We start from the raw sequence: 22,108 nt of genomic DNA, 5'->3' as shown, positions 1-22,108 counted from the left end.
GGTGTATTGACGATATCACCATAGGATATTTGGTATGGAAAGCAAAATGGGTTAATGATATTGTATTCTTTCTAGATGATGGCTCTACTCAAACAATCGATCCATTAGTAAAAACACCACCATCAAAAAGTTGCTCACTAGGCTAGAATTCGAGGTAGAAAAAGAGAAGACATAGAAAGAGAACTTAAGACTTTAAGAAGGGTTGGGATAATTGAGTATGGAGCTATAATGCAAGAAAACAAGTTAGAGAAGGCCATGAAGATAGGGATACAATCTGTGTTATCTAAAGGAGTTGCATAAAGAAACTAAGAGATTAAGAGGTTAGTTGAAGGATGGAAAGATCAAACCAATGGTAGGCAACAAAAAAAAACTGATGACAAGCGATAATAATTCAATATTATATGTTTGAGTAGTTTGTAATACATCTATGTCATGCATCCATGATATGCATGTGAAGCCAATCTAAGAAAATGGATGATGGTTGTAGATATACTTTCATTAAACATTGGAGGCAAAAAGAAATCTCTTTAAGAATCTTCCCTAGATATTGAAAGATCTTAAGGAATTTTTTTTAAAGGAAGGGAATAATAGTAATAATAATTTGATTCACATAATATCACACATTTTTAATTTATGGTAATAAATAAAAGTTCAAGGAGTGTGTCCAAGGAATATCATATGGATTTGATAATGGAAGATTAAAAAGGGAGAGTTTTGAAAAATAATTCTAGGATAGATTAGAAGTTTATTTCCTCCAATTTCTTCAATTTTTTCAATGTATTTTGCATCCATCAATGATTTGATCTCATCATTCAAGAATTGCATTTATCAAGCATTTTTGCACTTCGCATAACATTACACCTTTCATTCATCAACATGTCATTCACATAGATGATCATGTAAGCTAGTTTAGATGGGAAAAGTGCAATGATGTTGGTTTTTCATTAAATCTCATTAGAAGGAAGACATTTGTTGTGATAGCATCAAAAGGCTTAAAACATGGGAGATCAATTGGAGCCAAGAATATTGCTTTGGAATTGAATCAAGAGAAATTTGGATAAGAGCTCTAACAGATGTGAAACAATAGCTCGCCAAGTTAGTAAAAATGGTTGAAGGTTATATTGAAGTTAAGCTCATTTCTTCTAAAGGGTCTTCATCATTTTCCACTCAATTAAGTCTCAAGAAACCATGGAATCAAGACCAACCAATCTTGGCTAGGTTTAACATTTCTTGAGGTTTTGCCAAGGTGCCCGATAGTTTGACTGAAGGCCAAAGTTTAGATAGTGTCATGAAAGGAATGGATGAGTTGAACATGCAAATGACTGAACTTAAAAGTTTGATGTCTAAGATGGAGTCGCTAGGTTTCACACAATTGCCATAGATAGTTTCAAACTTGAACTTGTTCCCTTGTCTTACTAATCCCCAAATGCCTTTTAAGTGGTTGAGAATTTGCAAGCACACAGAATCGTACAAGTAGTAAATAAAAGATCATTCCCACAGAGATTGAAAATATGAATGTAACAAGTACTGAAATTGTTTCACCCTTACTTATACTTGAAAAATTCAAATAAGATATGCAAAACAGAATATAAATAATGCAAACTAAGCATAAAATAAGCAATAACTATAAACCAATATGAATGTAAACCTATACTAATCCAAATAGCAAGTGAATAAAAGAAATAAGATTCAAACCAAAGAATAAAATTAAGGCTAAATTGAGATCAATTTAACCCTAATTAACCAAACCAAAATTTAAGAATAGAAAGAAGATTGAACTGAAATCAAATTAATATCCAAGTAACAAAACCGAAAGCAATGGAAACCAATTAATCACAAACCAAATTAAGATCTAAACTAAAAAACTCAATAATATGCAAAATTTTGAACATTAAATTTACTAAATTAACCTAATAACATGCAACAAGGTCTAAACACAACAAATAAAATCCAAAATTAAATCAAATTGCAAGAACCAAAATTGTTATTACTTAGATTAACCTTAAACACATGCAAAAGATGCAAATATGCACCCACTAATCAATATTAGAAATAATAAAATTTAAAATAAGATCAAAGATGCAATTATTAAAATTGAAATAAATCAAATGAATGAGAACAGAAACTATTTTTAAGATGAAAACATGTAAACCAAAACTACTATGTAATTAATCATGCAATTTAATTACTGAAATCCTAAACAAGCAAATCATGCAAATTGGAATTACTATGAACCAAATCTAAACCTAATAACAAAAAACCGAATCTTATAGGATGAACTTTAAGATGCAATTAGGAGAATAATATGAAAATAGTAGCTAAACCGCATCAATTAATCAAGATTAAGCAAGATCGTAATAAGAACTATGCAAGAATTAAGTAAAACCGAATTGCAAGAACTAATAATTAAACCAATTACATAAAGATTCGATTAAATTGAATTAAAAAGAACTAGAAGTATAACTTTATTGAATCAAAAGCTTAAAAGAAACTTTGCATAAACTGAATTCAGAAGAACATAAAATTAAAAAAAGAAGAAAGTTGTAAAAGAAACAAGAAGAAAACTATAGATTGGTCTGTCCCGCCAACCTCATACATCCCATTCTAAGAGCTAAAACAAGCTATTTAGAGATAAAGAACTCCAAAAAATGTTCAGCCAAATTAGACTTTAATAGGCAGCTTCTTGGTTAACTTAAACTTCACTTTTTAAATCAGAGAATGTTTCTTTAGTTGAGTTGAAATAAAACACTTTACAAGAACTCTGCTAGATCATATCTTGTCTTCTAGATGATAAATATCTTCTAGCAACTTCATTTCTTGACATGTATCAACTTCTAGAATAGAAGAAAAGAAGGAAAAAATAAATTCTTTAAAAATGAAAATTGGTTTTAGTTTAAGGTATACTAACCTTCTAGAAAGAATCTTTAAATTGCATAACTTTAACCTTTTCATGCATATTACAACTTGGCTCTCTTTCTTGGAAAAATTTTAGAGTTTTCCTTCAACAAAAAGGCTTGTTTTGTTGCTCCTTATTAATTCTCTTTTATATCACGCAAAATCCTACTCCAAATGGAAATAGGAATTTCAAATCCAAGTAGAAAAAATCAACGGTTGTTTATTCTTTTCCAATATGAATAGAATTGACATCCCATCATGCCAAAAAGCCTCCAAGTCATCTTTTTTAGCCAATAAGAAAAGACTTGTTATCATGTCATCCATTAGTAATCCCAAGCATGTGCACCCACATGAGCTACCATGGACTTGTATTCACTTTAAATTACAATTCTACCCTCCACTATGAACGAACATGCCTAGATTGATTCTTGCATAAATTTTCTCAATCTTTCATCAATATTGAATAATTTCAACTCCTTTGAATTCGACCAAACCAATCCTAAATACTTTTTGACTTTTTTCTTTCCAAGATTTTCAAGAAATTGAAGAATCACCAAGAACATATCAAAAATAGTCTAAGATTCATTCTAATGCATCAAGAATCATCCAAGATTGATAAAGAATTATCAAGATTCTTTAAGATTTCTTGCAAAAAAGAAAATTGAACCTATTAAGAGTAAAAAGAACATTATTTAGCTAAGAACTAAGCAAAAATAACTTTCCTTTTTAAAGTTATCAAACCCCTAAACTTAAATTTTTACTTGTCCTCATTAAAACAAAAAATTTGAAAATATTTTGAAAAAATTTAGAAAAAATTTTCTCTCCCCTTAACTTAAATAACACATTGTCCTCAATGTGTAGAAATAAAGCATAAACAAAAAAGAGATACTCCCTTAGGTCTTAAAAATTGAATCTAAAATTTTGTATGAAGTCTTCCAAATGTGGCGCCTTGTCCTAAGTTCTTGATCCTTGTTCCTACAAAATCAAAACTAAACAAACCAAACATTACCTGTTCCTAAGCAAAACTGAAATAAAAAACTAAATCAAAATAGGCAAATCTAAAAATTAATTAGGTTACTTCCCAAGTAGCTCTAGTTATAGTCAAACTTGACCAATGCCTACCAAAACTCTTCAATGCATCAAAATTGGCCACCTTTTCCTCTATAAAATAATTAGTGGTCTTACATTTTTCCTAGTTGGACTTTTATAGGCTGGCTTTAGTTTCTGTCCTAAAGCTTCCTCTTTAACCAACTTGGCATTCCCCTTCACACCATCTCTAACCACATTAAGGTTGCTAAATTTAAAAATAATTTCTCTATTTTGAAATCTCATGATTAGCTCCCTTTTATAAACATCTATTAAAGATCTCGATATGGCTAAAAATGGCCTTTCCAAGATAATAGAGATCTCTTCATCATCAGCTGTATCCATTACAATGAACTTTACTGAAAATGCATACTTATCCACTTTCATAAGAACATTTTCTACCATTCTCAAAGGATACTTGATAGAACTATCAGCAAATTTCAAATAAGTGCTTGATGGCTTCAACTTCCCAATACCTAATTTTTTGAAAATAGACAAAGGCATTAAATTAACACTTGCTCTGAGAACACATAAAGTTTTTTCAAAGCAAATAGTACCTATAAGACAAGGAATAGAAAAAGTCCTTCAATCGTTAAACTTTTATTGGCAAATTTTTTTGAAGCATGATGCTATTCTCATCAGTAAGTGTAACTTTCTCTAATTCAACAAGTAACTTATCCAATGTGAGCTTTTTGACATTTTGCGTAAGAGTGAATTATAGCTCTCTTCTAGTAAACATCATTGGAATAAGCTTTACTTGACCTTTAACTTTTCTTACCTTGTCTTCATTTTTAACTTTTTATCTCTCAAGAAGTTTAACAGTTGGTTCAGCCTCCATCTCTATGTTTTCTATCTCAAATTCATTTTCACTTGGATCCTCCTCATTAGGCTCCTTAACATAATTAACTTCCCTTATAACCCTATTTGACTCCTTATATTGGGTGATAATATAAATTACCTTGCTCCTTACCTTATCTTTTTGGATTTTGTTTAGTGGTACTTGGCAAGGTTCCTTAGGGGTGGCTATTAAGGGTATTTGCTAATTGACCCACTTGTACCTCATGGTTTTTAATAAAGGCTACTTGGTTTTGAAGAATTTGGGTAAACATCTCTTCCAAGGAAAGTTTCTTTTCTTCAAGTGAGGGAGGTGGATGATATTGTTGTGGTTGTAATTTATGAAAACCATGGGGGTTTATTGGTCTAGGATAATAATTAGAAGCTTGTGCCTCGTTGTTTCCCTAAGAAAAATTAGGATGTTGTTTCCAACCTTGGTTATAGGTTTTAGAGCAAGGATTAAATTGTTGCTTGGATTGAGTGACATATTGAATAGGCTCAACTTTAATGAGACACCTATTTTGGAGTATGATTCCCCTCGTAATTTTCACATAGGATGAAAGGGCTTTGGATGGCATTGATTGGGCTAAATGAAGGGTTGATTCCTAAATTTTCAATCTTTTTAGCTGAGGTAGACACTTGGGAAGTAAGGATGATAAGTGCATTCAGCTTATAAAACTTAATTGATTTTTTAGGTACTAACCTTTCATTGGCCCATTCATAATTATTCATGGCCATCTCCTCAATCAAATCGTAAGCCTCATCTATAGACTAACTCATCAAAGCCTTATTAGCAGTAGCATCAATAGTAGTTCTAGCTTGCCCCTCCAACCCATTATAAAAAATTTGCACTTGTAACCATTTAGGTAAACTATGGTGTAGGCACTTCCTTAACATCTCTTTATATCTTTTTTATGTATCAAATAAGGATTTGACCTCAAATTGTTTGGAAGAAGTAATATCGTTGCGCATTTTGGGAATTCAGGGTTTGGTTGCGGGGAAAAGTAAAGATTAAAGGTGATATATTGGTAGAGATCTTGACTTCACCAATTGTTACTTAGGAAATGAAAGAATATTGCCAAAACTAGATCTACGAAAACAAGATTTAAAAAATTGAAAAGTAAAGAAAACAATTGCCAAATTGCTTGAAGTAAACTTGGAATAAAGTTTAAATAAAAATAACTTGAAGAACAATAGAGAAAATGTTGGCCAAATCTTGAAAGAAATAAAAGAAAGTTTTGATCAATCTTAGAAAAATTAATACTTGCCGAATATAAATAAAAAAAAACAAGATTTTCAACTTGAAAAAAAGAAAAGAAAGATCTTGAAAACAATATTTCTTTTATTAAAATAAAAGAATTTAAAGAAACAAAAGATTTTGTGGTTATTGGCAAATCTATCACCTAAGCCAATAACTCATCTAAAGAACTAAAAGAAAAGAAAAGAAGAGAATAGTGGAATGGGATGGTGAAAATGAGTGAATGACCTCCCTATTTATAATGAAGGATTTAGCCAAGGAGGGATAGGCTTTACAAGAGTTTGAATTTGCTTTAAATGCTAAAGGATTATGCTAATATTCCTTATCTTCATGTGGTTGACCGAATGTGGTCTCTTCATTCTAGGAAAGTTTACTGAATTGGGGGTTTAATGATGCAGTCTTAGTCCTTACTAGAATCTTAAGTAAATTTGAATCAATCTCCTCCATTGGATTCGGCTAAGGCTTGAAATTTCAAGAGTATTTTGATTTTTATCTATGTCTTGAAATTCAAATGGATAGAATCCCACTTCAAGTCTAAATCTTCAAGGCTAAGCAACAAGCTTTATGATGAACTTTAAATACTTATTGGCTAAATGTATCTAGCCTTCATTATGGAAAAGTTGTATGGAGGCTCTCTTGGATGGTGTTGGCCAAATAGGATTGTGCTTGTAGAGTTCATGATATTGCAAATTGAAATACTTCCTTGCATGGTTGAATGAGTAGAGTTCTTGTGCAAGATAATGCCTTCATGGCTAAGTAAAAGAGTCATGCTTGGATCGCATTTCTTTCTTGTTCAAATAAGATGGAGTCCAAGTGAGAATAAAATTGCATGAATGTGGATCAAGGTAGGTCGGCAATGACTTTTTGATAGCACCTAAATATATAGAGTTTTTAAATGTTAAAATTGGCGTTAAATTTTAAATTTTTGATGAATTTTGGTATCTTTAATGTTATTTTCATGATTTTTAGGTTTAAGGTTTATGGAATTTATTTTAATTGAATCCATGCATAAAGAAGCATATTCAGCCATGTAATGCAAAATGGTAGTCGAACCCTATAGCTTTCTATCATCCATCCATGTGGCAAAGTAAGTGTTCAAAGTGCACAAGGTTACTCCTCCCCCATCACATTTAGCCATTTCAATTTCAAGAAGGGATAAAGCACATTTGATCAAGTTTTACAAGCATTGGGATTCCATCATGTTTAGCCATAAGAGAATTATGATCCAAGCATGACTCATTTGCTTAGCCATGAAGAGAATATGTTGCCTAAGAACTTTACTCATTCAACCATAAAAAAAAGAAGATCAATTTGTAAGATCATGGACTCTACAAGTACAATTATATTTGGCCAAGGCAATCCAAAAGAGCTACCATGTACTTTTCCATAATGAAGGCTAGGTGTATTCTACCAAGAGGAATTTGAAGTCCACGATAAAGCTTGTTGTTTAGCCTTGAAGAATTTAACTTGGAGTAGGATTTTATCTATTTGAAATTTGAGACTTGGACAAAAATCAACTTGACATGTTCGGCCAAAGCAATCCAAAAGAGCTACCATGTACTTTTTTTATAATGAAGACTAGGTGCATTATACCAAGAGGGATTTGAAGTCCACGATGAAGCTTGTTGTTTACCCTTGAAGAATTTAACTTGGAGTAGGATTTTATTTATTTGAAATTCAAGACTTGGACAAAAATCAACTTGATCTTGAAATTCCAAGCCTTAGTGAAATCAAAAGGAAAAGATTATTCAAGATTTGATCAAGATGCAAGCAAGGGCCAAGATTGAACCATCAAGAGACCATTCGACCACGAACACTCAACCATGGAGAGTCCCATTTGGCCATGAAGCTTTAGATATCAAGATTGAGTTTATCCATTTGTATTTGAATTAGAAACAAACTCTTATAAAGCTTTTCCCTTTTGACCAAATCCCTCACTTTAAATAGGGAGGCCATTCATTCATTTTCATCATTCCATCTCATTCCATTTATGTCTTCTTTCTTAATTCTTTTAGTTGTTTAGGTGAGTTATTGTCCTAGGTGATAGATTTGCCAATAACCACAAAAACTTTTATTTTCTTTAATTTTTTTTGCCTAAGAAACATTGTTTTCAAGATTTGTTTTTTCTTGTTTTTTTTTCTTTAAATCCAACAAGCATTATTTTCTTTTCAAGATCAATCAAAGTTTTCTTTATTTCTTGCAATATTTGGCCACTATTTCTTTATTGTTCTTTAAGTTATTTTCTTGCAAGCATTATTTCAAGACTTCAACCGTTCGACCCACTGTCAAGTTTTTTTACTTTGAAATCTTTGAAATCTTGTTCTCTTAGATCTAGCTTTTGGCATTATTCTTTTACTTCTTAAGTGATAGTTGGTGAAGTTAAGATCTCTGCCTACACATCACCTTTAATCTTTACTTTTCCTTGCAACCAAACCTTGAATTCCCATTTATTTAGATATAAGATCATAGGGCTTTGCCTTTGGTAATTGTGAACAAGCTAACAATATATTTTATAATCCCTGAGGAGACGATACTAGAATACTTCTTTTTATTACTTAATCTGTGCATTTACAAGTTATATGAAAAGTAGTAATCAAGCTTTAGTGTAGTTATCGGGGATTATGGCAATGTTTTCAGTATCTACAGATTTCTTAAACTCTTATAATCTAAACCTTTTTCTTTTATTTATTTTCTTTTTTTTAATCTTTTCTCGTTTGCATGCATAGAATCAAAATTGTTGACTTAACTTCTTTTAATCAAAAAATTTTAAAGAACCTTTAGAAGAAGAAAAAAAAAATAGGAATCAACACTTCCTACACTAACTCCTATGACCACTACAAACAAGGAAGGGCAAAGAACATTAAGGGACTATGCAGTTCCCAATGTAGATGGTTTTCAACCATCTATTATAAGGCCAATTATTCAAGCCAATAACCTTGAAATCAATCCTTCAAGCATACAAATGTTCCAAACTTCTATACAGTTGGAGAGTTACCAAGCAATGATCCAAATCTCCACCTTTCTAACTTTTTTGAATTATGTGATACTTTTTACTATAATGGTGTTTTTGAAGAAGCTATTAGACTAAGATTATTTCCTTTTTCTCTCAGGGACAAGGTGAAAAGTTGGTTGTCTTCTCTGCCACCTGGTTCAATCACAACTTGGGATAACTTGGTCTAAAAGTTTTTAACAAAGTTTTTCCCACTAGTAAAGATAACAAAGTTAAGGAATGAGATAACTCCATTTTTGCAAGTTAATGGTGAAACAATATATGACTGATGGGAGAGATTCAAGAAGCAAGAAAATGCCCATACCATGGTCTACCCTAGTGGCTCTAAATCTAGAATTTTTTACAATAATCTCACACCACCTATGAAAACCACTTTAAATTTAGCTACTGGAGGGGCTATTATGAGTAAGACTCTTAAGGAAGCAAATGAGCTTATAGAAGAGATGGTTGATGATAATTACTAGTGGGGCATGGAAAGAAAGGTTAGTAAAAAGTCTGCTAGTTTATTTGAGGTTGATGCTATTACTTTTATCACTTCCTAATTAGCCACCTTTACCAAAAAGATTAAAGCCTTAGGAAACCTACCCCAAGCCAACCATGTAAAAGCTATACAAAATCCTTTTGTCTCTTGTGATATTTGTGAATGACTCTATTCTTTGAAAATATGCCAATTTAGGGTAGAACTAGTTTAATACATCTAACAAGCCAAACCAAATAACAATCTTTATAATAATACCTACAATCCTATATGGCGAAACCACCAAAAATATTCTTGGAACCAACCAAACCACCAACCTACCAACAACCAAAACAACAATTACCACCCTAATCCACCAAATTACATTTCACCCTAGGAAAACAAAACCACCTTTGAGGACATGTTGACCCAATTGATGCAAACCAACAATGCCAATATCTAAAGTCAAGTTGCACAATCAAAACTTAGAAAACCAAATAGGCCAACTCCCCCAAGCCATAGCAAAATGCCTTATAGGTACTTTACCTAGCAACACTAAAACAAATCTAAAAAGACAAAGTAATGAGGGATGTAATGCAATCTATTCTTTGGGAGATGTTGGAATGGAGGATTCTTATGAGGAGGATAATGAACCTATAGTAGTAAACGTCTCCCACTTTGTAAGATAACTCGAAGTAGATTTTATAGGAATGGAAGATATATTAGAAGATGATAAACTCTTGAGATTTAGTAGAAAAATTCTAGAGGGTTTTGACCTCATGGCATTTGAGGCAACTGAATATATAAAAACCTATGAAAAGGATCCTGAAAAGGAAAATGTTGAAATAGATTATGAGAAAGATCTAAAATAGTACATTAAAGGGTCTGTTGAAGAGGGTAATGCTACTAAAGAAGGGCAAATACTGTTGCAAGTAGGGAAAGCACTACTAGAAAGAATTCAACCTAAACTTAAAGAGATAGTCCAAAATGATCAAGAAGAATGGGCAATCTAAGAAGAAAACCCACAATAAGAAGAAAAATAAGAGGTTCAAGAAAAATTTCAACCAAGGCCAATTATGACTATTAAAATGTATAGGTAATGTTTCAACATAGCACCACCTGCCCTAAGGCCTATTAAAAAAAAATTGCTCAAAGAATTAAAGGAAGCCACATTCTTAGAAGATTACAGCCCTAAACTTTAACAACTCTTACTCAGAAAGCAAAAAGATTTAAAGAGTTTTACTATACCTTACAAAATTGAAACTTTAAAATTTCATGATGCTCTATGTGATCTTTGTTCTAGCATAAATCTAATCCCTATGAATATTTTTGTGTAGCTAGGCTGTGGAAAGCTAAAGCTTGCCTAATTCAACATTAAATTTGCTAACCAGTCTACTAAGTTACCACAAAAGATGCTGAATAATGTTCTAGTGAAAGTAAAAATGCTTTCCTTATGAATTTTGCTATCTTAGACACGAAAGATGATGAGGCTTCATTACTGTTAGGAATACCTTTCCTATTTATTACGCCAATGCCCTAATAGATGTGTATGATGCTAACCTTACCCTTAGATTTAAAAACATAAAGCTGAAGTTTGTATCTAAAGGGTATAGTATGCTAAGAGATGAAGGTGTTAGTGCAGTCAAAGTAAAGAAAACCCTTAAAGAGTCTAAGCAAATAAATAAACTAACTAACTCTTTAAATCATTTAGCAACCCTTAGCTTTAGCCATGCCAACATCTTAAGGAATTCAAGTTTTGTATATGTGATCCTTACTAGAAGAACTAGTACACCTCCTAAAACCAAGTTTGTTTATGTTATTTTACAAAGAATTAGGCAACAAGGTAATCTCCTTCAAATGCAGTAAGATGATTTGCATATATTTTGGGATGGTCAAGCTTCACCAAAATTGGCGCTGCTTAAGAGGTAGTCTAAGTTTTACTTTAATAGTTACAATTTTTATTTTCTTAACTTTTTTATTAAAACAGATATGTTTTTAAAGTTTTTGTTTGAGTTATGTTTTTAAAGATAAAGTGAAGCAAGGATGATCTTTATGCAAATGGAATTTGGCCTTAAAAAAGAATGTGGGGAGTATTTCTTTTTCCTTTGTTTTGTTCTTGATACATGACTTCATTCAAGTGTAGGGGGAAAAGGGAAGAAAACTTTTTGACTTAAAGGATTTTGAAATATTAACTCATCTTTGCTTTCAAACCAAAATGACTTACTAAAATCATTATGATGTTCATTTAGTTGAAGTTATATATATATTCTCCTAAAGTGACTAAAGTATGATATGGAGTTTAAGTATTGATGTAGAGGAACTTGAAAAGAATTCTTAAGCATGTCTTTTCTTTGGATATGATTTTTATGCATATATTTCTATTTTTTTTAAGGAAATGCTATGGTTTTTGTGAAAGTTTGTAATATATGGATTTGTATGAGATTTGAAGATATAAATAAGTGTTCTAGAATTCACTTACTCAACCTTTAAGGTGAAATCCTAGATTGTATTTGACTCAAGAGATGATTTAGGTAGTTCTTTGGATCGTTTGAGCCTTTTTTAAGCCACATTGTGATAATACATCCTTAGTACCCTTATTATGAGCCTTTTATATTAATCTTTTTCTTTGTTTATTTTAGCCACATTCCAAGCCCAATAAGCGTTTTCTTTATTTTTATTATCCTTTCTTTTGTTGACCTAACTATTGTGTATAAACATGTTATTGATTTTAGTAGAAAAGAAGGTGTAAGGAATAAAATGAAAGAAAGAAAGATAACGAAAAGCATGAAAGGCAAAGCCTAATAAAAGCCAAAAATGGCTAAGTTAAAAAAATGCAGTAAATACAAAAAAATAAAGTGATGCCTCACAAGTCAAAGTTGCAAAAAGAGCTCCCACTTGTTCAAAGTCTAAGAAATTCAAAGAAAGTAAGCTAGGGTTTTTAAGCCTAAAAATTCCCTTTTTCCTATCTTGACTTAAACCTTACATTACAAGCTTAAAAGACTTTTTGATCTTGAGTTAAATATATAGGTCTAATATTAGTGGAAAGGGATGGGGAAAGTGAACATTTGAAATCTATTCTATCTTTAAATTGAAATATGATGATGTATTTTACATTTTGTTTACTTGAGTTATATGTATGAATTAAAGATCAAGCAAATTTGTATTTGTGAATAACATAAGATATTTGAAGCTTACTTTTGAAGGAAATTCTTGTGACTCTATGTTTATTCTTAACTTTGTATTAAGCAATAGTACATGATAAGAGTTTTGCATAATTTTTTACCTTGAGGATATTTATAATGTTCTTTAGTTTTGTTAATTTGAGGTTTTGCTTTAGGACAAGCAAAATATTTAAGTGTGGGGGTGTGATAGCACCTAAATATATATAATTTTTACATGTTAAAATTGGTGCTAAATTTTAAATTTTTTTATGGATTTTGATACTTTTAATGTTATTTTCATGATTTTTGGATTTAGTGTTTATGGAATTGATTTTCATGCAATCTATGCATGATGATGCATATTCGACCATGCAATGTAAGGGAGTTGCCAAACCCTATAGCTTTCCATCACCCATCCATGTGGCAAAGCAATTGTTTGAAGTGCGTAAGGATTACTCCACCCCCTTCACATTTGGTCATTTCAATTTCAAGAATGGATAAGGCACATTTGATCAAGTTTTGCATGTATTGGGAATCTATCATGTTCAGCTACGAGAGAATTGTGATCCAAGCATGACTCTTTTGCTTAGCCATGAAGAAAATGTGTTGCACAAGGACTCTATTCATTCAGTCAAACAAGAGAGAAGATCAATTTGCAAGATCATGGACTCTACAAGTACAATCATGTTCAGCTAAGGCAATCCAAGAGAGCTTCCACATACTTTTTTCATAATGAAGGCTAGGTGCATTCAGCCAAAAGGAATTTGAAGTCCACCATGAAGCTTGTTGCTTAACCTTAAAGAATTTAACTTGGAATAGAATTTTATCTATTTGAAATTCAAGACTTGGATAAAAATCAACTTGATCTTGAAATTCCAAGCCTTAGTCTAATCCAGTGGAGGAGATTATTCAAGATTTGATCAAGATGCAAGCAAGCACCAAATTGAACCATCAAGAAACCATTCGGCCAAGAACACTCAACCATGAAGGCCCCTTTAGCCATAAGGCTTTAGAGATCAAGATTGAGTTTATCCAATTGTATTTGAAATAAAAACAAACTCTTGTAAAGCCTATTCCCCGTTGGCCAAGTCTCTCAATATAAATAGAGAGGCCATTCACTCATTTTCATCATCCCATCTCATGCCATTTCTCTCTTTTTTCTCAATTATTTTGGTGATTTATTGGCTTACATGATGGATTTGCCAATAACCACAAAAATTTTTGTTTTCTTTAAATCCCTTTATTCGAGAAGCATTATATTCGAGATCATTTTTTCTTGTTTTCAAGTTTCAATTCTTGTTTTCTTGTTTTTAAATTTGGCAAGCATTATTTTCTTTTCAAGATTAATAAAAGTTTTCTTTATTTCTTACAAGATTCAGCCACTAGTTTCTTTATTGTTCTTTAAGTTATTTTCATGAAAGCATTATTTCACGACTTCAAGCATTTGGCCTACTCAAATTTCTTTACTTTGCAATCTTTTAAATCTTTTTCTCTTAGATCTAGCTTTTGGCAATATTCTTTTACTTCCTTAGTGATAGTTGGTGAAGTCAAGATCTCTACCTACACATCGCCTTTAGTCTTTACTTTTCCCTGTAACCAAACCTTGAATTCCCATTTGTTTAGATATAATATCATATGGTTTTGCCTTTGGTAATTGTGAACAGCCTAACAATATATTCTGTAATCCTTAAGGAGATGATATTGGAATACTTCCTTTTATTACTTGATGTATGCACTTGCAGGCTGTATAAAAAGCAATAATCAATTCTACAATTGGGCCAAAACTACTCCTTTGCATGCTTGCATGCACGGCTTGCATGAAAATGAAGTTCTTGAGCTTGAAAACCTGATACCATAAAATAACATAAAAAAAACTAAAAATCATCCAAAATTAAAATTTTAGCATTATTTTTGACAAGTAAAAACACTATATTTAAGTGCTATCATACCCCCACACTTAAATCTTTGCTTATCCTCAAGGAAAATCTCAAATATAAAAAGCTAAAGAACATTATAATTATTCACAAAGTCAAAAATTATATAAAACTCTTATCATGTGATATTGCATAATACAAAATTAAGAATAAATACAGAGTCACAAGAATTTCCTTTAAAAACAAGCTTTTCAATATCTTATGCTATTCACTCATACAAATCAACTCAATTTCTAATTCATGCATATAACTCAAGTAAATAGAATGTAAAACATTTTATTACATTTCAATTCAAAGAATAGATTTCATATGTTCATTTTTCCTATCCCTGTCCACTAATGTTAGACCTACATATTTGACTCAAAATAAAAAGGTCTTTTAGGCTTGTAATGTAAGGCTTGGGTCAAGGTAAGAAAAAGAAATTTTTAGGTTAAAAAAACCTTAAAAATACTTTGTTTAAATTTCTTGGACTTCGAAAAAATGGGAGCTCTTTTGGCAACATTGACTTGTGAAGCATCACTTTATTTATTTTTTTTTCTTTTTGAAAATATTATACCCATTTTTAGCTTTCTTAGGCTTGGTATTTGCTTTTACCTTTTTTTTTTTTCATTTCATTCCTTGCGCCTCTCTTCTTTCCAAAATCATAAACATGGCCATATACAAGTAAGTAAAATGGGTTAGGTAAACAAAATAAGGGATAATAATAATCAAAGAAAAAAGGCTTATTGGCTTATAACGTGGCTAAAATAAACAAAGAAATGGATTAAAATAAAAGGTTTAAAATAAAGATGCTAGGGATGCATTATTATAGGGTGGCTTGAAAAAGGCTCAAACGGTCTAAAGCATTATCTAGATCATCTTTTAAGTCAAATAGAGTCTATAATTTCATCTCAAGGTTGAGTAGGTGAATTCTAGAATACTTATTGAAATCTTTAAATTTCATACAAATCCACATCTTATAGACTTCTACAAAAATTATAGCATTTGCTCGAAAGGGAATAAAAATATATGCATAAAAACATACAAAAAAAGACATGCTTAAGAATTCCTTCCAAGTTCCACTATATCCATACTTAGACCCCATATCATACTTTAGTCACTATTGGAGAATATATGCAACTTTCAACTAAGTAAACATCATAACAAGATTTAGTAGGTCAATTTGGTTTGAAAGCGAAGGTGGATTAAGATTTCAAAATCTTTCAAGTTCAAGAACATTCCCCCCCCATTTGAATGGAACATTATATCAAAAGCACAAAGGAAAAAGAAATACTCCCTAAATTTCTTTTTAAGGTTGAATCTCAATTGTATAAGCATCTTTCATACTTATTGTCATTTTTACAAAAATAACTCAACAAAACATTAAAAGCATACCTGTTCTAGTAAAAGTAAAATTAAGAAAACAAAATATCATAACTGTTAAAGTAAAACTTAGGTTGCTTTCCAAGCATCTCTAGTTTTGGTCAAGCTTAACCATCCCTAAATCTATGCAAATCTTTTTACCCATTTGGAAAGAGCTTACCTTGTTGCCTCCTTCCTCGTGGAATGACATAAATAGACTTGGCTTTAAGAGGTGTGCTAGTTTTCCTAGATCAGATAACATGTACAAAACTTAAATTCCTTGTAAGGTTGACATGGCTGTAGCTAAGGGTTGCTAAATAATTAAGAGGGTTAGGAGGTTTATCTATTAGGATAGATTTCGTAAGGGTTTCTTTTACCTTTGCAGCACTAACATCTTTTTCATCTTATAGCATACCATACCTTCCAAATACAAACTACAACTTCTTTTTTTTAAATCTAAGGGTAAGGCTAGCGTCATACACATTTATTACGACCTTGAAATTAAATAGGAAAGGTTTTCCTAACAATAATAGAGGCTCATAATCCTTCATGTCTAAGACAACAAAATCTACAAAAAAAGTTTATTTATTCAATTTAACCAATACAATTTTCAACATTCTTTACAGTAACTTAGTAGAGTGTTCAATTAATTTAATGTTGAATTAGGTAGGCTTCAGCTCTCTACACCCTAGCTACACAAAAAGATTAATAGGCATTAAGTTTATGTTAGAACCAACATCACTATAAGCATCGTGAAATTTTAAACTTCCAATTTTGCAAGGTATAGTTAAACTCTCTACATTTTTTTGCTTTTTAGGTAGAGTTGCTAAAGTTCAAGGTTGCATTCTTCTTAGAATGTGGCTTCCTTCAATTTTTTGTGTAGTTATTTTGAAATAAGCCTTGGGAAAGATGGTGCTATGTTAAAACACTACCTATACATTTTGATAATCATCATTGGCCTTGGTTGAACTTTTTCATCTTCTTCTTATGGATCTTCCTCTTGGATAGCTTTTTTTTAATTATTTTAGACTGGCTAACCTTAGACTATCTCTTTAGGTTAAGTTGAATGCTTTCTAGTAGTGCTTTGCCAGCAGTAGCATTTACCTTTCTTTAAAAGACCTTTCAATGTATTCTTCTGGATCATCTTCATAATCCATTTTAGTATTCTCCTTTTAAGGGTTTTCCTCATCTCTAAAACAATAGATTTTAATACATCCCTCATTGCCTTATCTTTTTAAATTGGTTTCAGCATTGTTAGACAGGGTATCTATAGGGCGGTTTGTTATGGCTTGGGTGAGCTGACCTATTTAGTTTTCTAAGTTTTTTAAGGATGCAGTGTGACTTTGGATATTGGCTTTATTGGCTTTATTAATTGGGTTAACATGTCTTCAAAGGTGGGTTTCTTTTTCTTAAGGTGCATTGGAATTTGATGGGTTGGGCCGGTGGTTGTTGTTTTGATTGTTGGTTGATTGGTTGGTTCTAAGAAAAGTTTGGGTGGTTTAGCCATCCAAGATTATAGGTATTGCTATAGGGATTGTTGTTTGGTTTGGCTTGTTGGATGTATTGAATTGGTTCTACTCTAAACTGGCATCTTTTAAAGGAATGGGGTACTTTACAAATATCATAAAAGATAAAAAGGCTTTGTATAGCATTCACATGGTTGGCTTGGGGATAGTTTCCTAAGGTTTCAATTTTTTTGGTAAGGGCGACTAGTTAGGAATTGACAAAAGTAATAATATCAATCTCAAATAAACAACAAACTTGTTACTAACCTTTCTTTTCATGCCCCATTGATAATTATTAGTAGCCATATCTTCTATAAGATCATTTGCTTCTTTAAGAGTCTTGCACATAATTGCCCCTTTAGTAGCTGAATCTAAAGTGGTTCTTATGGTTGGTGTGAGACCATTATAAAAAATTTGAATTTAAAGCCACTAGAGTCTACCATGGTGTGGACATTTTCTTAATAGCTCTTTGAATCTCTCACATCCATCATGCAATGTTTCATCATTAGCTTGTAGAAAGGTGGTGATCTCATTCCTTAGCTTGGCTATTTTGGCTTGTAGGAAAAACTTTGCTAAAAAACTTTTAGACCAAGTCATCCCAAGTTGTAATTGAACCCTATGGTAAAGAAGACAACTTATTGCCTTGTCCCTGAGAGGAAAAAGAAATAATCATAGTTTAATTGCTTTATTAGAAACACCATTATAGCAAAAAGTATTACATAATTCAAAAAAGTTAGAAAGGTGGAGATTTGGATCATCGCTTGGTAACCTTTCAAATTGCACAAAAATTTGGACCATTTGTATGATTGAAGGCTTGATTTCAAAGTTATTGGCTTGAATAGCTAGCCTTTAATAAATGGTTGAAAACCATCTACGTTGGGAACTAAATAGCCCTTTAATGTTATTTGCTCTTCATTATTTGCATTAGCAATTGATGTTGGTGCAAATGGTGTTGATTGCTTTTTTCTTTTTCTTCTAAAGGTTCTTTCAATTTCTTGATCAATAGGAGCTAAGTCAATACTTTTGGATCTAGGCATGCAAACAAAAAAAACGGATCAAAGAAAAGCAAAAGAAAAGTAAATAAATAAAAGAAAAAGGTTTAGATTATAAGAAGTTAAGAATTCTATATCGATATTATGAACACCGCTATAATCCCTGATAATGGTGCTAAAAACTTAATTATTGTTTTTCTTATAGCTTGCAAATGTATAGATCAAGTAATAAAAGGAAGTATTCCAGTATCATTTCTTTAAGGATTATAGAATGTAACGTTGGGTTGTTCACAATTACCAAAGGCAAAACCCTAATATCTTATATCTAAACAAATGGGAATTCAAGGTTTGGTTGCAGGGAAAAGTAAAGATTAAAGGTGATGTGTAGGCATACATCTTGATGTCACCAATTATCACTTGGGAAGTAAAAGAATATTGCCAAAATTAGATCTAAGAAAACAAGATTTAAAAGATTGAAAAGTAATGAAAGCAATTGCCGAATTGCTTGAAGTAAAGTTGGAATAAAGATTGCATAAAATTAACTTGAAGAACAATAAACAAATGTTGGCCAAATCTTGCAAGAAATAAAAGAAAGCTTTGGTCAATCTTGGAAAAAATAATACTTGCCGAATATAAAGAAAAGAAAACAATATTTTCATCTTGAAAACAATACTTCTTTGATTGAAATAAAAGAATTTAAAGAAACAAAATATTTTGTGGTTGTTGACAAATCTATCACCTAAACCAATAACTCGCCTAAAGAACTAAAGAACTAAAAGAAAAAAATAGAAGAGAAGAGTGGAATGGGATGATGAAAATGAGTGAATAGCCTCCCTATTTACAATGAGGGATTTGGCTAAGGAAAGATAGGCTTTACAATAGTTTGAATTTATTTCAGATGCTAAAGGATGAAGCTACTCCTTATCTTTAAGTGGTTGATCGAATATGGTCTCTTCATTCTTGGAAAGTTTGGCCGAATAGGGGATTTGATGATGTAATCTTGGCCTTTGCTTGAATCTTGAGTAAATCTTAATCAATATCTTCCATTGGATTTGGCTAAGGCTTAGAATTTCAAGAGTAGTTTGATTTTTATCCAAATCTTGAAATTCAAATGGATAGAATCTCCTTCAAGTATAAATCTTCAAGGCTAAGCAACAAGTTTCATGGTGAACTTTAAATACTTCTTGGCTGAATGTATTTAGCCTTCATTGTGAAAAAATTGCAAGAGGTTCTCTTAGATGGTCTTAGCCTAATAGGATTGTGCTTGTAGAGTCAATGATCTTACAAATTAAGCTTCTCATTTACATGGCTAAATGAGTAGAGTCTTTGAGCAACACAATGTTTTGATGGCTAAGTAAAAGAGTCATGATTGGATCACATTTCTTTCTTGGTCGAACAAGTTGGAGTCCAAGTGAGATTAAATTGTATGAATGTGGATCCAGGTGGGTTGGCAATGAGCTTCTACAATTGGGGCAAAAATACTATTTTGCATGCTTGCATACATATGTTGCATGAAAATGAAGTTCTTGAGCTTGAAAGCTTAAAACCATGAAAATAACAAAAAAAAAACACTAAAAATCATCTAAAATTTGAATTTTAGCACCATTTTTTACATGTAAAAGCATATGTGTTTAGGCACTATCAAATTCACAAGAATAGAAAATTAAAAAAGAAGAAAGTTGTAAAAGAAAACAAGAACAAAACTATAGATTGGTCTATCACCCTAACCTCATACTTCTCTTTATAAGACATAAAACAAGCTATTTATAGACAAAGAACTCTAAAAAGTGTTCGGCCAAATTGGACTCTAATAAGTTGCTTTTTGGTTCGGTTAAACCCCACTTTTTAAATCAAAGAATGCTTGTTTAGTCAAATTGAAATAAAACTTTGCACAAGAACTTTTCTAAACCATATCTTGTCTTCTAGATGATAAATATCTTCTAGCAACTTCTTATCCTGACATATATCAACTTCTAAGAGAGAAGAAAAGAAGGAAAATGTAATTATTTAAAAATAAAAATTGGTTTTGGTTTAAGGTACACTAACCTTCTAGAAAGAATTTTCAAATTGCATAATCTTGAACTTCTTTATGCATGTCATGGCTTGGCTTTTTTTTGGAAAAATTTTAGAGTTTTCCTTCAACAAAAAGACTTGCTTTGCTACCCCTTATTAATTTTCTTTTATATCACAGAAATCCTACTCTAAATAGAACTACAAATTCTAAATCCAAGTAGGAAAAATAAAGGGCTGTTTAGCATTTTCCAATTTGAACAGAATTGACACGTCATCATTCCACATAAGCCTCTAAGTCATCTTTCTAAACCAATCAGAAAAGACTTGTTGCCATGTCATCCATTAGTAATGACATGAATATGCACCTAAAAGAGCTACATAGACTTGCATTCACTTGAAACTATAATATTACCCTTCATTATGATCGAACATGCCTAACTTGATTCTTACATGAATTTTCTCAATCTTTTAGGAAGATTGAACAATTTTAACTCTTTTGAATTCAGTAAAACCAATATTCAATGCTTTTCCACTCTTTCTTTCCAAGATTTCCAATAACATATCAAGAACAATAAAAAATTCATTCTAATGCACCAAGAATCATCCAAGATTGATCAAGAATTATCAAGATTCTTCAAGATTTGACAAGATTCAATATTTTTTCAAGATTTCCTACAAAACAAAAAATCGAACCTATTAGGAGTAAAAAAAAAACATTATTTAGCTAAGAACGAAGCAAAAATAACTCATTTAAGTATTAAAAATAACTCTATTTTATAAAGTTATCACTAAAATGTTCTAGATAGGGTATCTAGATCTTATAGCATCATCACAAATTGGTTCAAATCTCAACTATTATGCTTATCATCTAGCTCCATGACTTGTACAGCTAACGATTTTTTGACCTCCAGTACTTGCCATTATTTTTGCATTTGCAATTATGGTTATGCCCTAACATGTTAATTAGCCAACTACCTTTAAGAAAGATCAAAGCTGGCCATAAGTCAACAAATGAAGAAACTAGGTGGACTCAGTTCTCTTGTCTAACACCAATTGTTACCCTATCTTATTCAAAAGAACCTTCTAGAGCCTATGCACCAGATTCCCTTAAACCTTCTTACTCGTGATGGTATGATGCTAATGCACTTTGTGATTATCATTATGGTAATCAGGGTCTTTCAATAGAAAATTTTCTCACACTAAAGCACAATGTTAGGGATTTTATCAAAGTTGGGCTTATAGAGTTTGGATCAAAGAAAAATCATTGTATCATAAGCAATGTCTGGCTTTTAAAGATAGTATGCCGATGAACGGTAGTTTTTAATCTTTGTTTAGAACTCTTTGATGTGTGAATTTTGGTTTAGCTTGAATATTTACATTGAGTGAATGAACATTAAGTTTCAATCATTGCACATTATATTGTCTCATGAATTTGTAAATATTGTCGATTAAAGCTTTTAATTTCTCAAAGTTCTTAAAATTTTTTGGGAAAAAGAGAATGAATAGGAAATTTTTTTAGATTTGAATAAATTCTCACATAACGTGAAATAAATCATTTTTTTAAAAAATAAAAAAGAGAAATTTTGGCTCACAACAAAAGGTAAAAAGAGTCTTGAAAGAAT

The 22,108-nt window shown here is 31.4% G+C and overlaps 2 non-coding genes across 2 annotated transcripts; one reads left to right on the top strand and one right to left on the bottom strand.

Moving 5' to 3' along the window:
• Positions 1 to 9,292: 9,292 nt before the first annotated feature.
• Positions 9,293 to 9,395, bottom strand: LOC149516509 (small nucleolar RNA R71). Its single transcript, XR_016346019.1, has one exon. It is a non-coding gene; the product is annotated as a small nucleolar RNA R71 (small nucleolar RNA).
• Positions 9,396 to 17,917: 8,522 nt separating this feature from the next.
• Positions 17,918 to 18,024, top strand: LOC149516508 (small nucleolar RNA R71). The gene has a single exon (XR_016346001.1). It is a non-coding gene; the product is annotated as a small nucleolar RNA R71 (small nucleolar RNA).
• The last annotated feature ends 4,084 nt before the right edge of the window (positions 18,025 to 22,108 follow it).

Source organism: Durio zibethinus, chromosome 10, assembly GCF_047325235.1.
Source record: "Durio zibethinus cultivar Kanyao isolate XHJ-2024 chromosome 10, ASM4732523v1, whole genome shotgun sequence".
Lineage (NCBI taxonomy): Eukaryota > Viridiplantae > Streptophyta > Magnoliopsida > Malvales > Malvaceae > Durio > Durio zibethinus.
Note: the sequence above shows the minus strand (reverse complement) of the source record. Positions and strands in the feature narration are given on the sequence as shown.